The sequence below is a fragment of the Dreissena polymorpha genome, chromosome 7 (genome assembly GCF_020536995.1).
Source record: "Dreissena polymorpha isolate Duluth1 chromosome 7, UMN_Dpol_1.0, whole genome shotgun sequence".
Lineage (NCBI taxonomy): Eukaryota > Metazoa > Mollusca > Bivalvia > Myida > Dreissenidae > Dreissena > Dreissena polymorpha.
In genome coordinates, this window is record NC_068361.1 from 13,009,514 (window position 1) to 13,037,317 (window position 27,804).

Below are 27,804 nucleotides of genomic sequence, written 5' to 3' on the forward strand. Positions count from 1 at the left end.
CCTTGGCATGCTGTGGGACTCCCCTCTCAAGGTTCAAAACCTGTCCATCAAAAATAATGGTGGCCTCTGCCATATTAATGATGGCTCTGCCTGGATTTACCAAAATGTCGAACCCAAGAAGCATATCGACATCTGTCGGAGCTACATGCAAATGCTCCCGATACCAGCAGTTGCCAATCTTTAACTCAACTGGGCCTACGACAAAACTTGGCATGGAGTAGTCCCTTCCTGTCATCAACAACTTGACATCACCCAGCTTGGGAGGTGGCTGCTTCATGGCCTCATACATCCGATCAGAGATAATACTGACCTCTGCTGCCGAATCAACCACTGCGTCAACCACGATATCTCCCACCTGCACCTTCATGCAGAACTGGGACATCGAACCTGGCTGGTTTTCATGAACCACTTCCGGTTGACCCGACTGCTCATCCGCTACCACTACGGGCGCTTTCTCCTCATGGTTGGCCAAGGACATGGTATTTTCAAGACAATTCCGCTGGAAATGTCCCAATCCACCACACTTAAAGCAAGATATGCCCCGCCGCGCCATACCAGGATATTCGCCCCAATTAGACCCATATCTTCCTCGCTTGGATCCCTCAGGGCGGAAATTTGAATGTTGGTATCCACTACGATACCCGTTGTTTCGCCAGTTCCCGGCGCTCCCATGGTAAGCATTTGAGCCGGATCCCCTTTCGTAGGCATGTTGGTTCCGATGCCCACGTGGACCGCCGCGGCTCCAGGTGCCTTCCTGATAGGTATCCTCGGCCGCACACTCGCCATAGCATCCCTCGTGAACGTCGGGACGGAACAACGGAACCGGTCGTTCGACGCGGCGAACAGCATCCGGGGTCCCACAACGGCAGGACAACAGTTCCACGGCACCCTGCAATTGACCAACCACCTGGCTCAACTTGTCGAGCGCCGACCCACTCACCACCTCTGGAATTGGTTCCTCGCCAACCGCGTGAACCCATCTCAAGTCCTCCTGCTCATCCATTTGGGTAGGGGCACATGCAAATTGAATGTGATGGAACATTCTAATTTTTTCAATTGCCTCTCCTATCGACTTTGGTTGCTGCATGCTCACCTGTCGGCCGGTTTCTCTGTCCTGTAACCCGTGGCAGAATTTTGCCACTGCTTGCTCGGTGGCGTATACTTGGGGCAGATCTCGGAATGCCTTAGTGGCTAGCGTGAGTACGCGATCTGACCACTCATCCAATGATTCTCCTACCCCCTGAGAAATTGCCTGGAAACGCCCTTGCGCAGTAGCAGGGAGCTCTTTGGCATCAAAACGCTCTTCCAGACGATGCAGTAATTCCTTATAAGGGACAGTTTTCCTGCCGTCAGTTAATACAGCATAGAAGTCCGCAGCTTTTCCCACCAAACACCAAACCAACCCATCAGGGCACTCATCATCTGACCATTGGTGCAAATTGGCATAGCGCTCGAACTTGCCCCGGAAAACTGGCCAATTACTTCGACCGTCAAACTGTAAGGTTTTAGGCATTCGGGTAATCACATCCCGAGAAGCAGGGTTTGGTGTAGTTGCAGGCAGGAGTGCAATAGGAAGGCTCGGTATTACCGGCGGGTTGATGAGCGCCAGAGTAGCCTGCTGATTGGGTAGGCTAGGTGGGTTTATGGGCACTGGATTAGCAGGCTGATTTTGTGCTGGCTGATTAATGGGTACCAATGTAGCAGGCTGATTGTACATGCTAGGTTGGTTGTTGGGTACCTTGTAAGGAGGCTGATTTTGTACCGGTTGGTTGATGGGTACCAACGTAGCAGGCTGATTATACATGCTAGGTTGGTTGTTGGGTACCTGGTAAGCAGGCTGATTTTGTACCGGTTGGTTGATGGGTACCTGGTTAGCGGGCTGATTGTATACGCTTGGTTGATTGATGGGTACCTGATTAACAGGCTGATTGTAAACAGGTTGATTGATGGGTACCTGGTTGGATAGCACAGACCCATGATTTGGAAAATTAAAGTAAGGTGTGCTTGTGGTCGGAGGATTGGGAAGTTCTTGCAATGCCTTCATGAGGGTTGCTTGGGGTAGGAACGTCTCAATTTTTCCTCCAAATGCGCCCTGGTGCACGCGTGATGGGTATGTGGGGGAAGGTTCTTCGGTTTTATAGGCGACTGGACTGCGCCACCTAAGACCCGCTCCGCTGTCTGTTCTTCCCCACGGCAACTTCTGTTCCCTACGTCCAGCGGGGGTATGAGATAAATATCGTGGTATGGGGGTTTGAGACAAAGTCTGCAAGGAAAGGAAAGGTCTTGGCCTGGAGGAGGGGCTGGGTGTTGATATTTGGTCTGGACCAGCCAATTGGTGTTGGACCGGAATGGGAAGTGATCTTTGGACCAGGGGTTGTGACCAATTTTGCAACTGCGATTGCAGTCCCGAAATACTCTCCTCCAGGGTGTTAATCTCTGCGGCAAGCGCAGCCCTTTCTCGTGCGTCTGGCCGGTTCCTTGGCGCACCTAACCCCCACCCCCCGTGTGGGACTAACTCACCAGTATACAACCGCCCCATATCTTCCTCATCTTCATCCAAGGTTATTGCAAATAACCTTGGATTCGGACGGAAGTCCAGCATCTGCATGACCTCTTCATCCAGAGGTCGCCGAATAATCACTCCCAACGAGTCTGGGGACAGGTTCCCCGTAATCTCCCTAAACTGCACAATGACCTTAGCCAATTTTGGCCCCACCCCCGGAATAGATGTCAATACATTGGGAGGGTCAAAATTTACTCGTATTAATTGTGGCCCCGGTGAGCGACTCTTGCTGCCCACGCAACTCATCATTGCCAATTTATTTATTTAAAATTAAAAAATACTTCGGAAAAACAAAATTCCAATCAGCGTAGAACTGGACGACAATTGACATAAAATTGCTCACTGATAAACGATAAATAAAATCGCTACCGCTGTTGTTCCTTTACATAATTAATCAAAAACTGCAAATAAAAAACACGTCGCTTTAACTTTACGTTAAGCACCAATTTCCCGGGACCCAGTTTACATTCGCAATAACACTGCTCTAAAAAGAATTATATATAGACAAAACTCGTGCCCGTAAACTTCTATTTCCTCGGACTTTACTGATACAAAGCAGTCAACCAAACACGTTTTTCATGAACTGCTGCGCACAGAATACGCGCCAACTAATCACGGGAAATTGCCAAATAAAAAACACGTGGCCGTCCGTTAATTACACAAGCAATGAACCTGTTACAAACAGCATTGGACAATCACGTTTTTTAACAAATATTTCGCCAACTGATAACACGGCCGGCGAATGTGAACAATGAAAAAAAACTATGATGCCGTCTGTTTTTACACACGACTAAAAATAGACGAAAAATGCGTGCAACTATTAAATTATAGAAATAACGTTTTAAAACGAACACAGAACTTTAAATTAAATTTGATGCGACGGTCCAAACTAAATTTCACGATGCCGATTTATTTGCAACAAAGTTATATATAGAACTAGCCTAACCGTTAAAACACAATTACACAAACCCCATCCGTACTACCATTGTAGTGTTTTCACCCGGTTAGCTATTCGTGGGTTTTAATGCAATTATCACAACCGCTAGCAAAGATAATATACTAGACTACTCACATGGGCATCGACTGGAATCCACGTCTGGACGTCTCCAATCGTCCTCGTCGTCTTCGAGGGAACTTGTCGGCTTCACGCGTCGGCTCGTCGGGTACACTCGTCGGCTCGTCGGGTGCACTCGTCGGCTCGTCGGGTACACTTGTCGGCTCGTCCACGTCACGAAATGGCACTATACATGTACTTCTGGGAATACACTTCCAGGCAAACACGTACTTAAACACACAGTCACCGGCTTACATACACAGTCACAGACTCACTTATATCTTCTGGGAATGGCCTTCCAGGTAAATACGTGTTGAACGCACATAAAATACAATATAATACAATACGCACAGGCTCACAGCTAGACACTGGCTTACATACACAGGCTAAACCCCCTGGAACTACTTACGTACTCAGGGTTACACGCACAGGTTCACAATTACAGGCTCACAGTTACCGACACACATATACAATACAATACCATATAATACAATATAAACTATACGCTGCTCACTATTTCACACACAATACTCACATAGGGACATAGGCACATAAACACATCTACTCACCTCAACGTCCCGTGCACAAGAGAGCGTACAAACTCGTGCTGCCCAGCATGCACTATATCGATTTGTCGCTGGTTCCCAGTCACGAGGTATGTGCGCGTTTTGTAGGCCGGGCACCGGCATAACAATTCATTTCTCACTAATGTTCCGTAAGAATTATGTAATGACTCTTTCAATTTTGCACGCCTGACCAATTTAAATCAACACACTACTCACATTTTCAATTCCAATCGCTGTGGCCGCTGTATACGGCAGGTAGATTTTAATCGATAACGCAGCCTATTACACCGTATGCCTTCTTCTGATTGGTTGATATTTAAATATTTCATAACATGGCGAGAGGTCAGTGATTGTATTGCGATTTAAGCAGAAGTTTAACTGAAACAAATTATGCCTTTTAACTTCAATTCGACGCTATTTGAGGTAAAAATGGACTAATTAATTAAAACTTTATGAGTTGGGTATGTTCTTTTGCAATTTTAAGCATATTGATATAATAGTTTTGTATTTAATTTTCGTTATGGTTTTTGCAGACCGGAGTTTCAGCGTTCAGATTTATTCTGAACGCGAATTATTTCAGCTAATAAAGCAGCATGCCACAGAAACATGTTGGGTTTCACACTCAACTATAAACAGTTAAAAATTATTCACCAGATACGGGCAGAAAGTCAATCCTTGTATTTGGAGGACACGCAGACTTCAAACGATGGACATTGGAATCCCCGGCAATAAGAACACGAACATCGCTGCTGCACCAGCCACCAGACATGTTCTTCACCTGAAACAGAATAAACAAAAGGCTTCCCGGCAAAGGACATCGTTCCACGAACCCTGGGGAAGTTTAAAACTCAAAATACAACACGACAACAAACAAACGCCCGAATTCAAATACAATCCGCACCTGGATTTTCCAAACAAGTTTAACAACGTTCAGTTTTTAAATAGGTAACGTCGCGAAATCAAATTACAAATTCTAAACGAGCACTTTCAAACGCTTAAATGTCACGCAACGCGGTTCTCTTAAACTGCAACGTAGTCTCTGGTCAACAACAGCTCGTGTATAGTAGGTAAGCTTTGGTCAGTATAAAATACTGTCGAGAATAAAATTCTCTGGACTCTGAAAACCCTTGTTTAACAAGTTCAAATTAGAAAGGGAGATCACCACCATTTACTTTAGCCGGTTTATGCACGTTTCGTGCCACTACCAGTTCGTGCCAATGATATTTGTGTTGAAAAGGGGTAGAAGTTTCGTCCCACTGATACTATATAGGCAGATAGGTGTGAATAATGCCGTATAGATGTGAATGATATTGGGGTGTATATAAATGTTGAAAATTACAACAATGTTAACAATTATGATTATAAATAACAAACAAATAAAATGATTTATCGTTAGTATACTAATATTTGTAAATAGTGTGTTATATGCGATAAACATAAAGCATAAAGTGTTGTTATTTTTTATTAATCATGTGTATGCGCTTGTAATAATAAAATAAAATGATTTATTGTTAGTATAAAAACATGTGTGCATAGTTCATTATGTTAAATAAATATAAAACATGAAATGCTGTTATTTTCTATGCTTCAATTGTTTGTATTATATACATAAATAATAATATATAACATGAATGAAAAATAATACAATTTAAAATAAAGTTGGTATTTTTCTTTTCAGAAAAGCTTATGCTTTACTATCGACTCACAAACTTTCAATTAGCCGTATGTGTATTTACGTAATTAGCAAAACAATTAATTACCGACTCGGGCCTTTAATTTACCGACACGGGCTTTTAATGGCCAATTAGTAACCAATTAGTAAACAACTCACCGCTTTAATTATGATATAAACTGTGTAATTCATTGAAGGAGTAAATAAAGTCAGTTGAACACACAGTATATAATACCGCCAGACTTTACGAACGAACAACGACGTTAAAGGTATTTTTTTTACATATATAGAATAATAAAGCAATATATTATTTTCAATTGATAGATATAATTTAAATATTATCTTATAAAAACTAATATATCACATTTTCATTGGATAGTTATAATTTAAATATTATTAAACGAACTGGTAGTGGCACGAAACGGCCAGCACCCCTATAGCCTATCCTCTCCCCTGATTCAAGATCAGTGTTTGATTGGCCAAAATGATTTGGGCGATCGTGGACCAACAGGCCTCTGTACATGTCGACCACGGCATTTATGCATGAATCGACAGATACTTTATTTCCTGCAAGGTATTGATTGAAGAAGTGCGTTTGTTGTTGGTGAAAGGAGAATGATATTACTACCTAAACCAATAGAGACAGACTGACAGATGGATGGACGGACGGACGGTGTACGGACAGACGTAGGGGCGGTCGGTCGGACGGGACCGGACGAGGCGGGAAGGGGCGGGGTGGAGTGGTGTGGGGCGGGCAATCGGGCAGATAGACAGACAGACAGACAGACAGGCACACAGACAGAATAGTTTATTTTGCATGTGCGCAAAGTGTCGTCCCAGATTGGGCTATGATAAGAGTGTTTAACTATACTACATGAGTCTGGGTGAAGTTGGGTCAAAAACTAGGTCACCGGGTCAAGTTTTCGACAGATAGTGTTCCTTGAACTCCAAATCTCCAATTTTGTTTTAAACATAACGCATGTAGAATAAACAACGTGTCTTTTATTGATAAGAAATTTAACAACACATGATGCTAATTGCATGTGATCATTACATTTGAGTCGTGTTCTGAGAAAACTGGGCATAACGCATGTGCGTAAAGTGTCATCCAAGATTAGCCTGTGCAGTAAGCACACTTTCCGCTTTAATGGTATTTTTAGTTTCAAGGAAGTCCCTACTTACCGAAAATCAAGTTTAGGCGGAAAGTATCGTCCCTGATTAGCCTGTACGGACTGCACAGGCTAATCTGTGATGACACTTTACGCACATGCATTATGCCCAGGTTCCTCAGAACAAGACTCATTTGTATTAAGACACGTAATAAATTTAACATCTTTACATTTTTAATCTAGGGTGGAAATAAACGATGGTTTACAACTATCTGCACCAAAATAGATCCGCTCACAAGACCGGTATGTCGCCAAATACTTAACAATTCAAGTGCTGTAAATATAAACTTAAGTATGCGTGCAACGGCCTCCTAATTAGAACGGAACGCCTTAAGCTGCAATATGCCCCATATAAACGGCGTTATGGGAAAATGAGGCTTAATGCATGTGCCTGAAGTGTCGTCCTAGATCAGCCTGTGCACTCTGACTAGGCTAATACGAGACGACAATAAAAGCCTTAACTGTATTTTCGATAAGAAAAAAAATCCGGCATGCTATAAGACCTGAAAGTGTCGTCCTGTATAAACCTGTGAGGACTGCATAGCCAAGTCTGGGACAACACTTTAAAAGCAAATTAGTTAAGCCCTGTTTTCCCATAACGAGGTTCAAAGTTAAATATGAATATTCACTGAACAAACATTTGTTTCGGATTTCACATTACGACCGATTCAATAAATTAAAATATAAAAAGGCAATCTGAATTTCAATTAAGATTGCAATGTCATTTTTCTCCGTAATATATTACAAGAGGATGATCAGTCACGTGTTTTTTTTTAATCCAATATCGTTTATTGGTAAACCACGGTATATTCGAGTGGTATATTTTATCTAGGTGCGGTTTTACTGTATAGCAATATTTATTTAAAAAAATGTAAGGAAATATAATTCTACATTTTAGTTCTAATATGAATAGTCTTAGTTTAACCCATTTATGCCTAGCGTCTAGAAAATAAGGCCTTGACAAACAGCGTAGACCCAGATGAGACGCTGCATAGTGCGGAGTCTCATCAGGGTCTGCGCTGTTTGCTTAAAGGAATTTCTGTAAGAAATATTCTAAATATAGAAATAAATACACTAGACATACCTATGTTTGGAAATAAATTGATCCAATTTAGAAGGATGGGAGAGTCCACTAGGCATAAATGGGTTAAAGTGAATCACGTGTATAGAAAATCGTCATTTAATCATTGCTTGCTGTTTTAAAGTTGTTGTGAAATTAAAACAGTCTTTATAATCATGATACAATGTTAGGCAGCATGATTCCCTAGTATCGCGGTAATGTCTATGTAATGTATATTGTAATGTTACGGTAATTCAAGTTCAACTGCATTAATGTATGATAAGCATAACATAGTTTTTGTCCCCCGATATTTGATATTAAGCTTTCGAAAACATATACGTATTTTCATGATCGTTACCGGTATAAACGAGCAAGCGGACAATTAGTTTCCTGTTGTTCATTTATGTCGGGCGGATGGCCATCTAGAATTACATGTCATTTTGACCGATTATGTACGTCTTCCACAGTTCAGGATGCATATAATTATCAGAAGAAATATATGTCAAAATTTCTAAGGCAACTACGCAAAACACTGAAACACGCACCCTAAGAAAACTACGGAATACCGTTAGTGCAATCGTGTTTACACATTTAAATTCAGAGGGCGAGAATGCGAGAACGCGATAGTACGAAGGCGACTATGCGACAATACGATGACGACATTGCGACAATAAGATGGCGACAATGCGATAGCATGATGGCGAGAACGCGATATTACGATGACGACAATGCGACAGTGCGATGACGACAGTGCGACAATACGATGGCGACAGTGCGATAGTACGATGGCGACAATGCGAGAATGCGATAATACGATGACGACAGTGCGACAATACGATGACTATAGCGCAACAATACGATGGTGATCGATAGTGCGATAGTACGATGGCGACAATGCGAGAACACGATAGTACGACGGCGACAATGCGACAATACTATGACGACAGTGCGACAATACGATGACTATAATGCGACAATACGATGGCGATCGATAGTGCGATAGTACGATGGCGACAATGCGAGAACACGATAGTACGATGGCGACAATGTGACAATACGATGACGACAGTGCGAAAATACGATGTCGACAATGCGATAGTACGATGTCGAAAATGCGATGATACGATGACGACAGTACGATATGTCTATCGCAATGTCGTCATCGTACTATCGCACTGTCGCCATCGTATTATCGCACTGTCGCATTGTCGTCATCGTACTATCGCATTCTCGCCATCGTACTATCGCATTGTTGCCATCGTATTGTCGCAATGTCGTCATCGCACTGTCGCATTGTTGCCATCGTGTTATTGCGTTCTCGCAGTCTCGCCGTCTGGATTTTAATGTGTAACCACGATGGCCCTTACGGTATTCCGTAGAAAACACTCGAATTTTCGTGAATAAACAAGGTGATTTTAAACGGGTGTGAATAACAAATGAATGTCTGACCATAAAAGCTTACCACATGAGAAACAACAAGACTGCGGGTATTCCACATTTTAAATACGACCAGTTACACTTAAAACACGTAGCGGAACAAAGATGACCAAAATTGGTTACATGTTTTAAGGGATTTTTGGTTGAAGGCCGGTCGGCAGGTCCTCAATCGTGTTTATCATTCCATGTTTCAGAGGTGGCTGAGAGATCAGAAGGATAGAAGTGGCGTTTGCTTTTTTATACGGCACATAAATTGAACACTTTTTAACGCATTGACGCATTCTGAAAGCTTAATTAAAACAACAAACACTTCAGTTGAATATAACGATTTATCAGAACCACTTATACAAGCTTATAACTTAAGGACCGGTAAATTGAGCCGGAGACCTCTGGACAATAAGCAGTGCGGAGCCTACCGCTTTATTTGTAACAAAGCTAATTAATTTCAAGATTTGTCTCTTAAACAAGCCACAGAAATTTATCGCATCATGTTTAGTCCTCAACAAATATTTATTAGTTGCATTATATTCTTTTGTTCGTCTTTGATGGACGAAACTCGTGTTCAAGGCGACATTACAGTCCTTCAATTATCAAAGAGGGAATGCGTTCCTGTCTAAATCAAAGATATGCATTCAATACATATAATTTTCGATGTTTAATATTATTGAATGTGTCGAAAATTACTTCCCCTTCAGTATGAATTTGCGGCTAGAGGCGCTCTAGAAGCACGAGGATATTCGTGCATGGTTAAAACGTGGTCAGTTTTTGTCATTCAGCTTTGGGAACTCGCACGGTATACATGTTATTTCTATAGTCATGTGTTATTTATACATGTATTGAGCTAATTTTCATAGAATGTCACTATATGATGACTGTTAGAAAGATTGTAGTATGTGATGTATGTTTGAAAGTTGAATGATGGTTGTTATATTAAGTATAATAATAAATGGACAGCCGGTATACGAGTTCCAACGGCTAGTACCAAAAAACAAGAGTTTTTGTTTGTTTGCTATATAGGCAAAGGAGTGATGTAAGGGAACATTCATTTTCTTGCTTAAATCGATTATCCGTAAGCAGTGACGGTTAAATAACCATTTTTTCATGTTTTACATTTCTATCTTAGAATTAAGAATTTATTGACAGAATTTAAGAAAAAAACAACAGTTAATGCAATATTAGAGCACCGCAAGTGTTAAAGTTGAAAGCAAGCGTATGAGCTCACTCGGGAAAAAAATCTGTTTATGTTATCTGTAAAATTATACTTTTAATATTCATTAATCCATGTATGACTAGCGTCTACAAAAAAGGCCTTGGCAAACAGCGTAGACCCAGATGAGACCTCATCAGGGTCTGCGCTGTTTGCTTAAAGGAATTTCTGTAAGAAATATTCTCAATATAGAAATAAACATACTAGACATCCATAATTTTGGAAATAAATTGATTCAATTAAGAAGGATGGGAGAGTCCACTAGGCATAAATGGGTTAATAAAAAATGTTATGGCAAAGGCAGATATTAACTTTTCATTAAAAAAGTTGGCCTCGGCCTGAAATCTTTCTGAGATTCAGTTAAGTGTATCTTCCGAACTATTTGAGATTACAAACTAACGGCGACACATTTGCAGACTTGGTTAATGAAAATTGTATTTTGCTGCAATGTTTTGTTCATCAATCCCCATTAAACAGCTCAAATTATTTGAAAGTCTATGTTCCATGGTAATTTTGGCTCAATAAAATCTTGAACAAGGGAGAGCACTGTGGCTATTTTAATAAATCGTGGCATAATATGGCAACGAGTGTAAGATCCCTTTAAACCCTTTTTATTACATGCTTTTAAATAAGCAACGACAATTCCGTCAGCTCCTATATTGACTAACTTAATTTGTATTAATGAACGTCTTTATCAAAAACGATTTTTGGCCTGGGGCGAAGCCCCTAGGCCATAGAACTGATACCGATTTTTGAGATAAGCTGACTTGGCTGGCTGCCAAAACAATCACGAATGAATGAATTTGTGAAAGTCCGATTTACCACTTGGCGGTCATTCGTGCGCAATCAAAGAAGACGGACCTATACAAACAAATAGGTCTCTGCAAAGAAGTTCTCAATAACCCGCATTGTAAATACAGAACATCACTATATAACATGACAGTGTCATAAAACGTGTAAAAAAATAATATTGAAGCAAAATTGCTAAGCATTGGGTACGACATAGTTTTTATTATTGTTTGCATATTATTGCGAGAATAAGTTCCTCATTTGACGGTCTAGGCCGAAAATATACGAGTGCCTACGGAGACAGTAAGAAGATTTTTTACTGATACATTTTGTTAAGGTATTAGCACTCTAATGAACTTTGTGCAATATCGCATTTTTTTTGTACATATCCGTCACTCCGAACGCTGGACTGTGCGGAAAACTAAGAATATTCTAAAAATACGCTATGAAATACTAAATGTAGGACCCGCTAAATACAATGACAACAAATATGGCCGACATTGTACCTAACAGATTGGGTCGTTTAAAGAAAAAGCAATTTGCTATAGTGAAAGAGAACAATAAATAAAAGTGTTATTATTGTTCATATTAATGTGACCGGAGTTAATGATAAACGTCAACTAATGCATGGCAGTGTTGATATTTATGAAGAAAACGATTCCTGGAAATACAAATGTCAAACGATTGAAAATTTTGACCACTGTGAAGAATAACGTTTAGAACCCGTGTCAGTTACAAAATGTAATATTGTTCTTGAGCAGTAAAAGGGGATAAAGTGGATTTATGATTGTGTGATGACTGTAGCCATGTGAACAGGTTATCGTACAGCAAAACTCATCACGTAAAGAAGAGTCTTCAACTTTTCAAGAAAGGAATGCCTTGTTTTGCTGTCAACACAAAGCTCGGAACAGGAAGGTACATGGATTACCGGTCCATACAATAACCGAAAAGCACCGAATAGCACCGAAAAGCACCGAAAAGCACTCAATTTCTCTCTATATATATGCAATATATCGTTTTTAGTGTGTGTTAACGAGTTTAATTAGTAATAAATGGTTATATGATTGTATGTTTATACTACTTTGTGTCCAAAATGGTAAATATCGGCAATATACCGACCGAAAAGCACTTCATGTGAAGACCGAAAAGCACTCAATTTCTCGCTATATATATGAATATTTGCGTTTCTATTGTGTGTAAACGGATTAAATTAGTTATAAATGGTTATATTTTATGCATATTTATACTACCTTGTGTAGTATAATGAGGTATTAATGCCCAAAATTGGATAAATATCGGCAATATACCGACCGAAAAGCACTTCATGTGAAGACCGAAAAGCACTCAATTTCTCGCTATCTATATAATATTTGCGTTTCTATTGTGTGTAAACGGTTTAAATTAGTTATAAATGGTTATATTTCATGCATATTTATACTACCTTGTGTTCATTATGAGGTATTAATGCCCAAAATTGGATAAATATCGGCAATATACCGACCGAAAAGCACTTCATGTGAAGACCGAAAAGCACTCAATTTCTCGCTATATATATAATATTTGCGTTCCTATTTTGTGTAAACGGTTTAAATTAGTTATAAAGGGTCATATTTTATGCAAAGTTATACTACCTTGTGTTTATAATGAGGTATTAATGCCCAAAATTGGATAAATATCGGCAATATACCGACCGAAAAGCACTTCATGTGAAGACCGAAAAGCACTCAATTTCTCGCTATATATATAATATTTGCGTTCCTATTTTGTGTAAACGGTTTAAATTAGTTATAAAGGGTCATATTTTATGCATAGTTATAATACCTTGTGTTTATAATGAGGTATTAATGCCCAAAATTGGATAAATATCGGCAATATACCGACCGAAAAGCACTTCATGTGAAGACCGAAAAGCACTCAATTTCTCGCTATCTATATAATATTTGCGTTTCTATTGTGTGTAAACGGTTTAAATTAGTTATAAATTGGTTATATTTCATGCATATTTATACTACCTGGTGTTCATTATGAGGTATTAATGCCCAAAATTGGATAAATATCGGCAATATACCGACCGAAAAGCACTTCATGTGAAGACCGAAAAGCACTCAATTTCTCGCTATATATATATAATATTTGCGTTCCTATTTTGTGCAAACGGTTTAAATTAGTTATAAATGGTCATATTTCATGCATATTTATACTACCTTGTGTTTATTATGAGGTATTAATGCCCAAAATTGGATAAATATCGGCAATATACCGACCGAAAAGCACTCCCGCGACAGCAGAGAATCACCGAAGTTCTCTATATTTACATAAAAGTTAACTGTAAGGGCCGATTTAAATGGATTGAAAAGATGTACATTTATGTCTACGTCTGTTCATATTAAAACTTAATTTTAAGGTCTGAAGTCATCATTAACAACTTGTGAACGAAATGCCGGTACGCTTCTTTAATCAGCACAAAGCAGTTTGGAAATAGATTTTCGCACCTTCAATTAATTATATTCCTGATATATTACGAGAATTTGTGTTATGATCGGCGCCTTTCATTCATGTCCGAACAGTGCGGCTCGTGTGAATTAATGTACAGTTTTGTTGAATTACATGTGCTCAATTAATTATTCGATGTACGATGTGAATCTAATCTTAGTTTTAGTGCAGATTCGTTCAGGAAATTTTAGTAAATTGTTCTTAAATGTTTTGGCTAGGCACTTGTTTATTTTGATTCTCTGTCTGTCGAAGACTATTTTCTGCAAGCCCGGACATTTTGAGAAATTTCCACGTGTCAGTATTTCTGTGATGTACACGTGCTCACATCCATTTCGTGATATGTCATTAACGATTTCGGTGATTCTTCTCACAATCTCTTTGGGTTGTGATGTAGGGGTAATGTCATTACCGCCAACAGCTACGATGACGATGTCCCCTTTTTCCTTTAACATCTTGCCGTACAGATCTGTGTTCATTCTGTCCGTTCTCAACCCGCCTTGGCTGTACCATTTTACATTATAAGGCATGTGTAGTCCTTTTCTCTCGTCGCAAAAGAAACATAAACGTTTGATGTAACTATCGCCGAACAATACTACTTTAGCCATTGTAGAAAAATATTCTGCCAGTTAGATTGTGCTGTTCTTATTTATATTAGTTGATACTGTTGAGTTAAAGATGTCAGCACAATTCAAGCTGACATAATAATATCAGTTTGTAAGATTTAATTCACACCTCTCGCTTATGCAGTATTCACTCAACGTGCTGGCACAATAGTATCTGTTTTTAATTATGTGTAATTGCATTCGCACCTGTCGCTTAACTCAACGTTCAAAGGCACGGGCACATTCACACTTTATTAGCGCCGTCTTTAAACCCTTTTAATCTCTAAAGAACAGATTAATTTGAACTTAATTAACAAAATTATTTACTCTAATGCAAGCTAGAATTAATATGTGACTACTTGCTATACAATCAGTATCATTCGAAAATTGATCTTATTTAATTGTGGTTCCTTCTTTGAACTTATGTTGTCCGCCGACTTTTAGAATAGCTAGTGCCAGTAATAAATGTATTGCTTTAGATTCACATGTTGTTTTTTTAAGATATGAAAGATGCAAATGTGTCTTACTTACATTGTTTTGTGGTCTTTAATCTATCTTATATATATGTGACTACGTGCTAATTTTTTGGAGAAATGAAATATTCAAATGTGTCTTATTGATATTTTATCCATGAATCATGTGTATTCAGTGTCATGCGAAAATAGATCTTATTTCTTAATTTCCACCTTCACACTTTATTAGCGCCGACTCAGTAAATTAATTAGTGAAATAAAAAAAGTGCAACGGTGAGGTGGATCAATTGTGAGTGCACACCACTTCAGCAATAAATGAAAGTTATTTTGGCTGTAAATCCGATATTTCCAGTACAGTAGCCATGTTCCTGTGTATTGAGATGATAACATAAGATCACCACAGCAGGTTGCTAATACACAGTGTAAACTGAAATGAAAACAGTTATTTTGGCTGTAAATCCAATTCCAGTACAGTAGCCATGTTCCTGTGTATTGAACTGATAAGATCATCACAGCAGGTTGCTAATACACAGTGTAGACTTCCCCTGTTTTATTATAGTATTTGTTATTTACCTGCTTGGAATAAATGGTGTATTCATTCGGGTCTGATGGCGTTACAATTTCATGAAACAATGGATATATTGGCGTGATGGAACATGATTTATAAATCAAGCTGACAGAATAGTATCAGCTTTTAATTATGTGTAATTTAATACGCATCTCCCCCGTAACTCAACGTTCAATGGCACGCGCACTTAACCAAATTATAAAATATCATGTGCATCATTATTTTTTTCTTTTTTATACAAATATTATATCTTATACATGTTGTTTTGTGTTGTTTTTTTACTCAACCAGAAAGAAGTTAAATAACATTGTTATATATAAATCTCGTTAATTTTGCAAAATTCTACATTAAATAAAGAAATATCTTTTTTTTAAAGTGTACGTGCTTGATTTATTTATATAAAATTACAGTTTTTTCTAATTCACTCGGAATTTGACATTCAATATGATGCATTCCACATTTTTTTAAAGCGGCCAATTCTGCGCTCGGCCGCTGATGGTGTATTGTAATATATATAATTCTGATAAGAAACAGTAGCACACAACAGGAATTTGGTTGATAAAAAGAACTGATGTATTTATTGAAAGTGAATAACAACACCAACTAAAAATGTTTTGAAAATATAAATTTGCCCAGAATAGTTGTATAAAATTATTCATCTAGCGGTCAAGTGCATTAATCCCGATCGCTGTTGGGTATTTTACTGTTTAGTAACACCTTAATACCATCATTTTTAAACTGATAACGGAAATAAAGAAATATCTTTTTTTTTGTTAAGTATACGTGCTTGAATTAATGTTACATCTTTCATTGGTGATACATTGCGGCAGAGTTCTAGTTCGCAGCGTAATCAAGCTCCGTGTAATCGGTATCCTACAATAAATAAGTTTTTAATTATGTGTAATTTAATTCGCAACCTTGCTTAACTCAACGTTCAATGGCACGCGCACTCCACAAAATTTTAAAACATCATTATTGTTAAGTGTACATGCTTGATATATTCATAAAATAGCAGTTTTTTAAAAACAATCGGACTTTAACCTTTAATTTGATGCAAATGAAAAGAAGAACTGATGTATTTATTTAACGTGAATAACATTATGAACTAAAAATGTTTTGAATTAATGTTAATGCAAAAATAAATCTATAACATTATACCGCTGTTGGTTATTTTACTGTTAGTAACGCTCGATTTGGTCATTGTCGGCTCGGGTAAAACTTACATGTACCCCGGGTACTCTTAAGTAGCTCATACTCAAAAATCATGTTGATGCAGTTTTTCTTAACAGAAGTTTGTTTAAGATAATCCAAAGATCTATTAATATACCATATTAATAGATCTTTGGATAATCGTTAGCGCGTTTTACGACATCGGATTTTGGGCGGGAATACAACTGGGATGGAGTCTAATATCGACCGGGTACATGTAGGTAGTACCCGAGCCGACAATGACCAATCGAGCGTTAGTAACCCATTAATACAAACATTTTTAAAATGTGAACGGAAATACGGGAATATCGTTTTTTGAGAAGTTTACGCGCTTGATTTAATGTTAGCTGTAGAAATGTAGTCAACTCTTCGGGACACCCTCTTTTCACGTAGTGATCATGCCGAAAATAAAATTCAAAACAATGTATGACTCATTTTCTGACTACCAAATTTCTGGAATAGATTTCTGTGAGAATTACGATATCACATTGTGATCATCAGGCTACAGTATAGCCCTCACAAAATCGAAACCAGACATCTACATAATTATTAGCTGACATAAATTCAAATGACGCAGTCCGCACAGGCTAATCAGGGACGACACTTTCCGCTTTTATAGTATTTTTAGTTTCAAGGAAGTCACTCCTCACCGAAAATCACGTTTGGGCGAAAAGTGTCGTCCCTGATTAGCAGTGCGGACTGCACAGGCTAATCAGTGACGACACTTTACGCACATGCATTAAGCCCACTTTTCTCAGAACGCGCCTCATATATATATAGTGCTTTATTTTTAAACTTAAATCAATATTTAACGAAGTCATCATTGATTATATTAAATATAGAGAGAAATTGAGTGCTTGTGCTTTATCTTTAAACTTAAATCAATATTTAACGATGTCATTATTGACTAAATAAATATGTACATCTTTTCAATCCATTATAAACGGCACTTACAGCTTAGTATCGTTTATATATAGAGAAATTGAGTGCTTTTCGGTGATTCTGTGCTGTCGCGGGAGTGCTTTTCGGTGGCCACCAAAAATAGTAATGAGCTTTATATTTAAACTTTTTATTTAATGAAGTCATTATTGACTAAATAAATATGTACATCTTTTCAATCCATTAAAATCGGCCCTTATAGTTAACTTTCATGTATATATAGAGAACTTGAGTGCTTTTCGGTGATTCTCTGCTGTCGCGGGAGTGCTTTTCGGTCTTCACATTTAGTGCTTTTCGGTCGGTATATTGCCGATATTTATCCAATTTTGGACATTAATACCTCATTATAAACACAAGGTAGTATAAATATGCATGAACTATAACCATTTATAACTAATTTAAACCGTTTACACACAATAGGAACGCAAATATTATATATATATATATAGCGAGAAGTTGAGTGCTTTTCGGTCTTCACATGAAGTGCTTTTCGGTCGGTATATTGCCGATATTAATCCAATTTTGGGCATTAATACCTCATAATAAACACAAGGTAGTATAAATATGCATGAAATATAACCATTTATAACTAATTTAAACCGTTTACACACAATAGGAACGCAAATATTATATATATAGCAAGAACTTGAGTGCTTTTCGGTCTTCACATGAAGTGCTTTTCGGTCGGTATATTGCCGATATTAATCCAATTTTGGGCATTAATACCTCATAATAAACCCAAGGTAGTATAACTATGCATGAAATATAACCATTTATAACTAATTTAATTCGTTTACACATAATAGAAACGCAAATATTCATATATATAGCGAGAAATTGAGTTCTTTTCGGTCTTCACATGAAGTACTTTTCGGTCGGTAATTGCCGATATTTACCATTTTGGGCACAATGTAGTATAAACATACAATCATATAACCATTTATTACTAATTAAACTCGTTAACACACACTAAAAACGATATATTGCATATATATAGAGAGAAATTGAGTGCTTTTCGGTGCTTTTCGGTGCTTTTCGGTGCTTTTCGGTTATTGTATGGATTACAGTATGCAATATTTTTTCAAGTATAACAGTTTCATTATTCATAATTGGAGTTCATGCGAGAATAAGTTCCTCATTGTACGGTCTCTAACTACTGTTTCGCCGAGTTTGTCAAAACAAGAGCAACTTGTTTGCCATTAATAATAGTTTTACTTTGAACTTAAAGTTTAATACATGTAAAAAAAATATTATTGAATCAAAATTGTTAAGCATTGGCTACGGCATAGTTTTTATTGTTTACATATTCATGCGAGAATAAGTTGCTCACTTGACGGTCTCTAACTACCGTTTCGCGGACTTTGTCAAAACAATAACAACTTGTTTGCCATTAACTTTGAACTATAATCTAAACCAATAAAAATAAGTCAGTGGAACTTTAATTTTCCGTATTTCCTCTTGATTTTTACATGGTTTGAATTAACCTCAGCTTTAATAACAATGAATACAGTAGGGCACAGTCGACAATGACAATTTTCGGATAAACTTCCTGGTTTTTGTCAAAGGTAAATTAAAATAAGTTTTTCATTTGTTTTTCTCATTAAAAAAAATCAAAGTTGGTCTTAAAAGATGGAATTTCAAGTTTAATGAATCTATTACACCAATCATGATGTTTGTATGAGCCGTTTTGGCGGTCATAACGACGATTTTAGACGCTGTTTATGTGTCTGTTTGCCTAGGTAGTTGTCAAAATCTTTAACACTTCTCAATTTATCATTTGTTGTTGAACTTTTCTATAATGACAATATTAACATTTCGTTGAACAATTTACGAGCATATATTCCATTAGACGTATTCTACTTTCATTTTATGTACTTAAAATTATTGTTTTACATTTAACAGATTGTGAACTGAGCAAGGTTGTATTAAAAAGAAATATCATTATGTCAGGAATGTATTTAATTACAATGTATATTTGATTATTTTTATTGGTACATATTTAAATGTTTCTATTCTTGTAAAAATTTATAGTTTTGGATGTCAATATTAATGGTTGTGTTCATGATCAAGTTTAATGTGAAAGCAATGATGATCTAATATTCATAACAACAAATAAAGAAAGTAGAAAGAAAAAAATATCTTTCTCATAAAGCACGACCAACTACACAAATATGTTGTAATGCTTTTGAAACTTTATATTTTCAATGAATTGTCAGACATGACCAAGAGGTTGCAGCTGAAGAAAACTGATTAAATGTTCTCAGTCAATATGTGTCTGGACTATCGGAATATCGTTTAGATTGTATTGAGATGTAATACTTCAGCAGATCTTTGTTTTCATTGTCATATATTATTTTCAACTATAACACAATCATACATAAATATTTTGCTATATTTTATTTATTCAGGGGCAGAACCTACTACCTGGTAGTTTCAATGATGAACTATCATGATATAGGGCTAAAAGATATATGTGCCAAATCCACCTTCTGAAAAACAGATTGGGCAAAAGTGGAGTGCGAACACTAAATGATGTGCTGCTAAATAGCAGGTTTGATATGATTTACACCTTGCATTGTTTACACTGCACCTTCATGTATACCATGTGACTTTAAGATCTGTGTTGGGAGAGTAAGGCGCGACCCAGCTGAGCGAGCTCTCGACATTATCCCATTACAAATGGTGAAATAATTTAAAAAGACATCCTTAAAAATGTTAACTGGGGCGCGCTTTATTCTCCCAACACAGATGGTTTACCTTTATGGTGTTAAGTATGGATACTATTTTTAGCTCATCTATTTTTTGAAAAAAAAAATGAGCTATTGTCATCACCTTGGCGTCGGCGTCGGCGTTGGCGTCCGTTTAAGTTTTGCGTTTAGGTCCACTTTTCTCAGAAAGTATCAATGCTATTGCATTCAAGTTTGGTACACTTACTAACTATCATGAGGGGACTGGGCAGGCAAAGTTAGATAACTCTGGCGTGCATTTTGACAGAATTATGTGCCCATTTTATACTTAGAAAATTGAAAATTTTGGTTAAGTTTTGTGTTTAGGTCCATTTTATTCCTTAAGTATCAAAGTTATTGCTTTCATACTTGCAACACTTACTAACTATCATATAGGGGACTGTGCAGGCAAAGTTATGTAACTCTGACTGGCATTTTGACAGAATTATGTGTCCTTTTATACATAGAAAATTGAAAATTTGGTTAAGTTTTGTGTTTAGGTCCACTTTATTCCTACAGTATCAAAGCTATTGCTTTCATACTTGCAACACTTATTTACTATCATAAGGGGACTGTGCAGGCAAAGTTATGTAACTCTGACTGGCATTTGGACGGAATTATGGGTCCTTTTTTGGCTTTATACTTAGAAAATTGAAAATTTGGTTAAGTTTTGTGTTTTGGTCCACTTAACCCCTAAAGTATCATAGATATTGCTTTCATACTAGGAACACTCGCAAACTATCATAAGGGGACAGTAAAAAGACAAGTTGCATAACTCTGGTTGTCATTTCTACAGAATTATGGCCCTTTTTTGACTTAGTAACTTTGAATTTATGGTTAAATTTTGTGTTTCGATCCACTTTACTTCTAAAGTATCAAGGCTATTGCTTTCAAACTTCAAATACTTTCATGCTATCATGAGGTTACTGTACCTGGCAAGTTGAATTTTACCTTGACCTTTGAATGACATTGACTCTCAACGTCAAATTATTAAAATTTGCTAAAATTGCCATAACTTCTTTATTTATGATTAGATTTTATTGATACTTTGATAAAACTACTCTTACCTGACATACCACAATAGACTCCACCCAAACCATCCCCCGTGCCCTCCCCCCCCCCGACTCCCCCCCCTAATTTTTCACAAATGACCACCACACCCGCACACTATTATACCCCCCCCCAATTATTTTTTTTGCATTTTTTTCCGCATTTTTGGAAGATAATGTTATAAATGTCCACATCCCCACACTATACACCCCTCTTCACTCCACCCCTCCCTCCTTTGTGATTGAAATTGAGAGTCCCTTCACTTTTAAAACGAAAAAAGATGAGCGGTCTGCACCCACAAGGCGGTACTGTTGTATAATATTAAACATTGACAATATACTATTCACTATGCATAACTTGAGGGTTCAGATTGTATAATGTACCAAGCAATAATCTGTTTTTCATCTTGATTATATAATTTTAATAATACTTCTTGTGTTATTTTCACATACATGTAGATTAAGTTAAACACGCATTAAGGCAAAACTAAAACATGACATGGTTTTCAATTTCAATAAATTGTTGACAAGCCTATGGTATCTACTGGTGATATGTATTTTTTATGTGTTTGTTTAAGGTTTCTAATCAGGCATTTTTATTTTAATTATTGCAGATCTTTACAAGTGAATTCGGCAAATCCTGATGCAACCTGAGCTTACCAAGTTTACTGACAGTTTGGACACTGTGTGGATGATAATATGGACAATATATTGTGTTCATGTTGTGTTGTGGTTGACATTTTTTAACAGATAAGATTTTTTAATCCAGACTTAACAGGTGATTTTTCTTCAAAGAATAAATACAATACTTTTTTATTGATGTGCATGAATTTGAGTACAAAATATCAACAATGTGTATCTTGTGTTGTTTTTCCAATCAGTCTGTCATCCATAGGTAATATATTAAGTATGAGAAGGGAATATTTTATTTTTACATTTTTGTTGTTTCTGCATACCATGTCAGGTACATGAAAATATATTTTATGCCCCCAACGGGCGGCATATAGTTTTTGCACTGTCCGTCTGTCAGTCTGTCTGTCCTCCATAACACTTTTCGTGTTCACTCTCTTATTCAAGTAGTTCTAATCCGATCTCCAAACTTGGTCAGAAGTTGCATCCGGATAATGTCTAGGTCAAGACGAACATGGGTCATGCCGGGCCAAAAACTATGTCATAGGGTCACTTAGTGCTTTTTAAACATTCAGCATGGTGTCCGCTCTCTAATTCAAGTAGTTTTCATCCAATCTTTCCCAAACTCTGTCAGAAGTTGTATCTTCATAAAAACTAGAAAAACCTTGAAACAACTTCTTTTCATGAACCGCTTGATAATCTTCATAAGCATAGTCTGCTCACGCGTGTACATAGTTATAATCTGTAAATATCTCCGTAATGATTTTAGTACAGCTTTGGAGAGGTGACTCTTGACCTTTACCTAACGTAGGACTTGGAACATTCCAATCTTTGAATTTTGTCCTCTATACGAAAGATGAAGATGAAACCTTGGTCTGTAGGATCTTTATAAGATCCTTTCTCAAGTTTATTCTAATGGGAGGTATTGGCTCATATAAGGGGCCACTAGAGCTAAAAATAGAAAAATCTCAAATGAATTTCTCAAGAACCGCTTGATGGCTCTTCATCAAACTTGGTCTGTGGCATGTTTATAAAGCCCTTTTCTCAAATTTGTTCATAAGGGAGCAATTGGCCCCTATTTGGGCTGCTAGAGCTAAAAGCATACATTGCTTTGAATGGCTACTTCTCATAAACTGGTTGATGGATCTTCATCAATCTTGGTATGTAGCATCTATATACGGTCCTTTTTCGGATTTATTCAAATGGGGACACTTGGCCCCTGTTCAGGTCCACTAGAGCTAAAACTAGAAAAACCTTTAGAATACTTCTCATGAACCGCTTGATGGATGTACATCAATCTTGGCCTGTAGTATCTGTATATGGTCCTTTGTCAATTTCTTAAAAATGGGGGCACTTGGTCCCTATCAGGGGTTGCTAGAGCTAAAACTAGTTAAACTTTTAAATGACTTCTAATGAATGGCTTGAAGAATCTTCATCAAACTGTGTAATATCTTTAGGGGTCCATTCATATATATATATGTTGAAATGGGACACTTGGCCCCTTTTAGGAGCTGCTAGGGCTAATAATATAAATATAAAATTGCATTGATTGTTAGCCTGTTTCTTATTGTAATATTGTTAGGCCAGTCAGAGGTCAGAGGCGTATCCAGAAAATTTTCAGAGGGGGGGCTCAACAGGGGAGGGTGCGGGAGGGGTGTCCCCTTCCGTCGACGATTTTTTTTTAAATGGCACCTTGAAATGATGCGATTTCCTTCTATCACCTCAGGTGTCTCAAAGCTATATTTTTCCGGTAGAACAAAGTACCACAGACACATTAATGTGCGCGTTTGGGACAAAGATGTGCCCCGGGGTCGAAATAGTGTGCGTCGAAGAGGGTAACCCTCGTGAAACGTGCTCAACTGGGCATATTTGTGAAATACTGTCTGTTCTATTTCGAAACCAAGATGCATGTAGAATAAATTGCAGACGGAGGTGCACATGTAATCCAATACAAAACCTATAATAAGTAACAATCGCAATAAGGCTATAACTGTACACTGAAGTTTATAACATTTTACATAGTCACTTATCCCTCATAATGTTCTTATTCAAACGCAATTGCTAATGTAGTCAATTAATTTTTATATGGGAAACAGAAGCTATGAATTTATTGGTAAGATGTATAGATTTTATTGAAAATAAATTACAAAATTAGTGATGTAACGAGTTTTTTTACGGGGAAGGTTTACTTTTTCGATAGGTTCAAACATATTTTTAATATTCAACATGTTGTATTATCCCTTCATAATTATGTTAATACTGATAAGTAGGGTATACTGTTTAATTAACACACTTTTAATTTCTATATTTCGTTTACTATAAACGTTTGTGAAAAAGTAATAACCATGACAAAAATCCACCTCGTAAAGACTCCATGGAAGATTCTGTGTTGAGCATTGCATAACCACAGTTTGTCTATGCAGCTGCTAATGGCCTAAGTGTCAGTTTGTAACGGGTTTCAAGGGACATCGTGTAATAATAAATGCAATTTTAATCATACATTAAAATAAAACTGATCATCGTGTCGGGATCATAGCACCGACTTGCGTATAAATAGAATCTGTAAGTTTTGTGTTTGTTTTTATTTCGATATATGTACATTTTGTTATTCCGTACATTTTTTTTACATTTGAAAATGAGCATGCGTAAAGAAATGAAATGGAGAGAGAGAGAGAGAGAGAGAGAGAGAGAGAGAGAGATAGAGAGAGAGAGAGAGAGAGAGAGAGAGAGAGAGAGAGAGAGAGAGCTAGGGGGGGGGTCTCGAGAAGAGAGAGCTATCTAGCTCGAGAGAGATCTCTCGACTCTTAGAGCGAGATCTAGTCTCTCTCAGAGCTCGCTCTCGCTCTCCCTCTCTCTTAGCCTAGCTCGCTCAGAGAGACAGAGACAGAGACAGAGACAGAGACAGAGAGACACAGAGAGAGACAGAGAGAGAGAGACAGAGACAGAGAGAGAGAGATGCTAATGTAATTCGTGTAGCAATACATGGTTTATACCTATTGTGTGAATTGAGAGGCAGTAATTTTCTTTTTTTCTATGCATTTAAATTGTATGATTGTCGAACTTCTAAAGTATGCATGCCTCTCTCAACTTTTAGGCATGTAACACAAGTATGATATTGTTTATAAAAATTATGCAGTATGGATATTTGTGGACAAAAACACTTTGTTTTTAAAATGCAGGCAACATATAGTTTTGTCATAAAACTGGCCTTTCGCTAAAGCATAAACATAAACATACAAACCGGGTTAATACTAAAATATCGCCAATGTTTATGCCTGAACGTGGAAAGAAAGAACGTCTGTTTGTTTGGAATAAATATTATGCAACTAACGTCCGATGTATTGCTAAGAAAACTCGAAACAGCATATAAAAAATACAAAGATTAAACTTCAGCTGCCCCAGCGGCACAGCATTCTCATTGTGAGAATGAAGATGAAATCGCATCACGATTATTTTTACTGAAAATACGAAATTGTATAAACAGTAACATTAGGTTTTTCATTTTTTCATTATATTTATTTAATTTATAATGACTTTTTATATATTTCTCTAAGTGCACGTTTTCACACTGTTTTGTACGAAAGATACTCTTATTGGCAACACAATCAGAAAATACCAAGATGAGATAGATCCTAATACACGTGCATTACACTCCCTCACTCTTGGTTTTTACATCTTGGCTTTGTTATATGTTTTGCTTTGCTTTTTAGGAATGGTAATCATTTAACGATGTCAGAATAAATATAGAACTTTCACGGAATATGTTAAGATTAATAATATTATATTTTTAAACAAAAGGTGAATGATAGCCGAACATTATGTGTTCTCGTGGTATTTTCTCAGGTTTAAACATTTTGTAATCGCCACAAATAGCTCATTGAGCAAAATTCTGAAACAACATATTTTTTCCCTTTGTTTCATCATCATTAACACCACTTTTCAGAATTGTTTAATTGTTCAACCAACCGTCAATTTCGATTTAGCTGAAAGTCGGTGCATTCGCCGAACCGGAGCCGGCACTACGGTGTGGTTTTAGCACGTGCATTTTACTGTAATATTTTTGTAAACCATTCGGTACTACATTCAAAACTATAATGATTACAGAATAACTCATACATTATTTTTTCTACGTCTATAGAAAACCACTCGCGTTTCGTGTTAAAAGTAAAGCAAAGCTATCTCGATTTTGGTTGTAAGAAGTTAAATTTCAAATACGATAGGTCGGTTTATGTAGTATCGCCTAATATAATTGTTCCTTAATTGTTCCTTTGATAGGAATTGCATTCAAAAATGAAATTCATTCTCAATATCTGCACTATAACCAATTTGGCAAAGTCTTTTTTTGGGTCTATTTCTTAACATCCATACCTACGTGTATGTATTCTGAAATTATGTACACAAATACGTATTATAATAACAGCAGTTCTTTAGTTTAATGTTCTTGCATTTCTGTCATCCAACGTTGAACATCAAAAAATAGGCAGTAACATTGTGCAAGTTCAACCAAACACATAAAAAGCTGTATTTTGTAGCAGTGTGTTTATGATTACAAACCAGTTTTGTTTTCCGTTTTCGACATTTACCAGGGAACTGTTCACAACATAATAATGATTATTATATATTATGAGATCTACATATTTAAAATACATATTTTAGAATCTTAACCTATCTACTGTATTCGCCCCATTTACGCCCATACTATTATAAGCGATCATGAAAAGAATTTTTAAGTTGTTGGCTTATAACCGCCCAGTTCCTCGACGAGAAATATTTATCAACATGTACATGAAATAATGTCATAATGGCATCTAGGTCCGTTTAGGTCGTTTTTATTCCTTCGTTTAAAACACCTGAACGATATTTATACACCCATAAACGAAGTTTAAGGGGTAGGTACTGTATATAGGTGTGAACTTGTCGGTCTGTCAGCCGGTTCGTTTCATGGTTTCTGCTCAATAGCGTGAGTTTGGTTTGACATGAAACTTGGTAGGATAGTACCTTGTATTTTGGGGTTCATCAGGTCAAGATCAATGTCACTCCAATCGAGAATTTCAATTTTATATGAGATACCGTAACACAACTTAATTGAAAGGATGCTAATGACAAGGCAGCGCCTCGGATTGCTTTTAGGATCTCTGGGATCAAGGTCAAGGTCACTGTGACTTAAAATAAGAGAATTGATCCGTATCATGGTTTCCACTCAATAACTTGAGTTTGGTTTGACCTGTCAACATAAAACTTGGTAGAAATGTACCTTGAACCAAGACTGATTTTGGGATCCGGTAGGCCAAGGTTAATGTCACTGTGCCTAGAAATTGAATATAATTAGCTTTGATTCTAATAAGCGCCCATCGTAGTTATTTTCAGGTATTAAACATGGAAGTTTCGTTACTTAAGCAAAGCAGCAGGCTTATCTAAAATATGTGGTTCTAATGGATATGGATATTGCCCCTATTAACATAATGTTCAGTTTAGATAAGAAATACATATTTTGTGCACATACAAATTATTAAGGATGTTGCTCCCGGGATGTTGCTGTTCATTAAGCAGAGCGGTTCCAGATGATGTTACTTGTATCAACTCATTCAGCTCTGAACA

The 27,804-nt window shown here is 37.1% G+C and overlaps 2 protein-coding genes across 16 annotated transcripts in view; one reads left to right on the top strand and one right to left on the bottom strand.

The window, feature by feature from the left end:
• The window catches only part of LOC127837159 (uncharacterized), a 915,490-nt gene that overhangs the window by 468,239 nt on the left and 419,447 nt on the right, over positions 1-27,804 (bottom strand). Inside the window, exon 2 of one of the 5 annotated variants that reach the window (XR_008029151.1) lies at positions 4,835-5,084. The gene's annotated coding sequence lies outside the window, so the exon portion shown is untranslated. Of the gene's footprint in view, positions 1-4,834; positions 5,417-27,804 lie in introns of those variants that run through there. The other 4 variants (XR_008029150.1, XR_008029157.1, XM_052364069.1 and 1 more) reach the window with 4 other exon arrangements.
• The window catches only part of LOC127837163 (uncharacterized), a 768,625-nt gene that overhangs the window by 81,834 nt on the left and 658,987 nt on the right, over positions 1-27,804 (top strand). The gene's annotated exons all lie outside the window — the stretch shown is intronic.